Raw genomic sequence first — 4259 nt, forward strand, 5'->3', positions numbered from 1 at the left:
CCCGGGCCTTCCCCCATGGGGCCCGGCCGGGCTCAGCCCGAACGGGCGACGTGGGGCCGCCCTCCCGTGGGCTCACCACCCACAGGAGGGACCATAAGGGGCCGGTGCGAAGAGGATCGGGCGGCAGTCGAAGGCAGGGGCCTAGACAACCCAATCTCTGGACACGGAAACTAGCTCTAGGGACGTGGAATGTCACCTCGCTAGCGGGGAAGGAGCCTGAGTTAGTGCGTGAGGTTGAGAGGTTCTGATTAGAGGTAGTCGGGATCACCTCTACGCACGGCTTGGGCTCTGGAACCACACTCCTTGAGAGAGGATGGACTCTTCACCACTCTGGAGTTGCCCATGGTGAGAGGCGGCGGGCTGGTGTGGGTTTGCTTATAGCTCCCCAGCTCTGCCGCCATGTGTTGGAGTTTACCCCGGTGAACGAGAGGGTCGTTTCCCTGCGCCTACGGGTCGGGGATAGGTCTCTCACTGTTGTTTGTGCCTACGGGCCGAACGGCAGTGCAGAGTACCCGACCTTCTTGGAGTCTCTGGGAGGGGTGCTGGAAAGTGCTCCGACTGGGGACTCTATTGTTCTACTGGGGGACTTCAACGCCCACGTGGGCAACGACAGTGACACCTGGAGGGGCGTGATTGGGAGGAACGGCCCCCCTGATCTGAACCCGAGTGGTGTTCAGTTATTGGACTTCTGTGCTAGTCACAGTTTGTCCATAACGAACACCATGTTCAAGCATAAGGGTGTCCATCAGTGCACGTGGCACCAGGACACCCTAGGCCGCAGGTCGATGATCGACTTTGTTGTCGTCTCATCTGACCTGCGGTCGTATGTCTTGGACACTCGGGTGAAGAGAGGGGCGGAGCTGTCAACTGATCACCACCTGGTGGTGAGTTGGATCCGATGGCGGGGGAAGAAGCTGGACAGACTCGGCAGGCCCAAGCGTACTGTAAGGGTCTGCTGGGAACGTCTGGCCGAGTCTCCTGTCAGAGAGATCTTCAACTCCCACCTCCGGCAGAGCTTCGACTGGATCCCGAGGGAGGCTGGAGATATTGAGTCTGAGTGGACCATGTTCTCCACCGCCATTGTCGAAGCGGCCGCTCGGAGCTGTGGCCGTAAGGTCTCCGGACCCGGTGGTGGACACCGGAAGTAAGGGATGCCGTCAAGCTGAAGAAGGAATCCTATCAGGCCTGGTTGGCTTGTGGGACTCCTGACGCAGCTGACGGGTACCGACAGGCCAAGCGGGCTGCAGCCCGGGTGGTTGTGGAGGCAAAAACTCGGGTCTGGGAGGAGTTCGGTGAGGCCATGGAGAAGGACTATCGGCTGGCCTCGAAGAGATTCTGGCAAACCATCCGGCGCCTCAGGAGAGGGAAACAGTGCCCTACCAACGCTGTTTACAGTAGAGGTGGGCAGCTGTTGACCTCAACTGAGGATGTCGTCGGGCGGTGGAAGGAGTACTTCGAGGATCTCCTCTATCCCGCTGTCACTTCTTCCATTGAGGAAGCAGAGGATGAGGTATCAGAGGTGGACTCGTCCATCACCCGGGCTGAAGTCACTGAGGTGGTCAAGAAACTCCTCGGTGGCAAGGCACCGGGGGTGGATGAGATCCGCCCTGAGTACCTCAAGTCTCTGGATGTGGTGGGGCTGTCTTGGTTGACACGCCTGTGCAACATCGCGTGGCGGTCGGGGACAGTGCCTCTGGGATGGCAGACCGGGGTGGTGGTCCCTCTTTTTAAGAAGGGGGACCGGAGGGTGTGTTCCAACTATAGGGGGATCACACTTCTCAGCCTCCCCGGGAAAGTCTATGCCAGGGTTCTGGAGAGGAGAATACGGCCGATAGTAGAACCTCGGATTCAGGAGGAACAGTGTGGTTTTCGTCCAGGCCGTGGAACACTGGACCAGCTCTATACCCTCTACAGGGTGATGGAGGGTTCATGGGAGTTTGCCCAACCAATCCACATGTGTTTTGTGGATTTGGAGAAGGCATTCGACTGTGTCCCTCGCGGCATCTTGTGGAGGGTGCTTGGGGAATATGGGGTCCTGGGTCCTTTGCTAAGGGCTGTCAGGTCCCTGTACAACCGAAGCAGGAGCTTGGTCCGCATTGCCGGCAGTAAGTCAGACTTGTTCCCAGTGCATGTTGGACTTTGTCACCGGTTCTGTTCGTAATTTTTATGGACAGAATTTCTAGGCGCAGCCAGGGGCCGGAGGGTGTCAGGTTTGGGGACCACACAATTTCGTCTCTGCTCTTTGCAGATGATGTTGTCGTGTTGGCCCCTTCTAACCAGGACCTTCAGCATGCGCTGGGACGGTTTGCAGCCGAGTGTGAAGCGGTGGGGATGAAAATCAGTACCTCCAAATCCGAGGCCATGGTCCTCAGTCGGAAAAGGGTGGCTTGCCCACTTCAGGTTGGTGGAGAGTGCCTGCCTCAAGTGGAGGAGTTTAAGTATCTAGGGGTCTTGTTCACGAGTGAGGGAAGGATGGAACGGGAGATTGACAGGCGGATCGGTGCAGCTTCTGCAGTAATGCAGTCGATGTATCGGTCTGTCGTGGTGAAGAAAGAGCTGAGCCACAAGGCGAAGCTCTCGATTTACCAGTCAATCTACGTTCCTACTCTCACCTATGGTCATGAGCTTTGGGTCATGACCGAAAGGACAAGATCCCGGATACAGGCGGCCGAAATGAGCTTTCTCCGCAGGGTGGCCGGGCGATCCCTTAGAGATAGGGTGAGAAGCTCGGTCACCCGGGAGGAGCTCAGAGTAGAGCCGCTGCTCCTCCACATCGAGAGGGGTCAGCTGAGGTGGCTTGGGCATCTTTTTCGGATGCCTCCGGAACGCCTTCCTGGGAAGGTGTTCCGGTCCCGTCCCACCGGGAGGAGACCCCGGGGAAGACCTAGGACACGCTGGAGGGACTATGTCTCCCGGCTGGCCTGGGAACGCCTCGGTGTCCCCCCGGAAGAGCTGGAGGAAGTGTCTGGGGAGAGGGAAGTCTGGGCATCCCTGCTTAGACTGCTGCCCCCGCGACCCGGCCCCGGATAAGCGGAAGAAGATGGTATGGTATGGGTAGTAGTGCACTGTTAGCATCATGTAGAAAAGGAAATCTGTAGTTCTAAATTCAATAATCTAATTGTGTTTCAGGCAATGGTATACGCATGGGCTGTTTGGGTGGAGAATGGGAAGCAGATGGAAGGAGTTTTGCCATTGAACTGGATCGACACAGAGACCAAAGTGTTGCGATGAACTCTAAAAAACGTGTCTGTGGCACATAAGCGCCTTTTACAACCACAAGAGGACTGGTTAAGCTTTGAATTTGTTAAAGTCAAAGTGAAATCAGGTGAAAAAAATTTTTTTTAATGTTATTTCTGGCATGTTTTTTATATTTTTTTCAGTTAAAATACTATAATACTCGAATAAGTATTACTATCGCTAGTAGTGTTTGTTTTAATTCTTGATTTTTAGTAAGCCGACAGGAGTGTGAAAAATATAATTACACCTCAGCTCAAACCGAAGAGGAGGACACAGTCAGTCAAAAGAGAATGAAGAAAAGAAGGAAATTTGAAGATTAAGTTCAAGGTAATTTATTTGGTCTTATTTAAGGACATGCATTAAACAATGAGCGAATAATGTAAACAATCACATATCATAAGTGACAAATATAATATTGGCAGGGTCAGATTTGTCTCCTGAGGAGGATGAGTCCTTGCCAGACAAGAAAAAGGGTGAGTACAGTTTAATTAGGTGGTTTGTGTAAACTGTATTAGTATCCATCGTTTTCTTACTGTGATTAATTTCATTGTGCATGTTCTTGTTAAGAGGATACAGTGTTGCTTCCGGTTCCTCCGCCAAAGATTATGTAACAGTGTGTCTAGAGGTGTGTTGAAAAAGGAGTCGAATGCAGGGATGCAGGGATGCAGGGAAAGTAATTGTATTGCGTTCTTCAGAAAACAAGGCACGCAAAACTCAAATAACGCACAAGCGCAAAACCCACAGCACAAGGCAAATACAGAACACTGAACATAGAACAATACCACACAAAGACGCCCAGAAACAAGGGAACTAATATAGGCAACCTAATGAGGGAATGGACACCAGGTGTGTGCAATAACAAGACAGGACAGTGCCGTGGGAGGAGGAGCAGCGTGGCTAGAAGGCCGGCGATGACGCGCACCGAACACCACGTCGGGAGGGGTGGCGCGCGTCCTCCATGCGCGTCCTCGTTACAGTACCCCCCCTCGACGCGCGGCTCCGGCAGCGCGCCCCCGCCGGCC

At 53.9% G+C, this 4259-nt stretch overlaps 1 long non-coding RNA gene across 1 annotated transcript; it reads left to right on the forward strand.

Annotated features, from left to right (window-relative positions):
- Window positions 1–3103: 3103 nt before the first annotated feature.
- On the forward strand, window positions 3104–3711 carry LOC109615010. The gene is made up of 3 exons (XR_003777929.2): window positions 3104–3325; window positions 3451–3564; window positions 3660–3711. It is a non-coding gene; the product is annotated as an uncharacterized LOC109615010 (long non-coding RNA).
- Window positions 3712–4259: the final 548 nt, after the last annotated feature.

The sequence above is a fragment of the Esox lucius genome, chromosome 24 (assembly GCF_011004845.1).
Source record: "Esox lucius isolate fEsoLuc1 chromosome 24, fEsoLuc1.pri, whole genome shotgun sequence".
Classification (NCBI taxonomy): domain Eukaryota; kingdom Metazoa; phylum Chordata; class Actinopteri; order Esociformes; family Esocidae; genus Esox; species Esox lucius.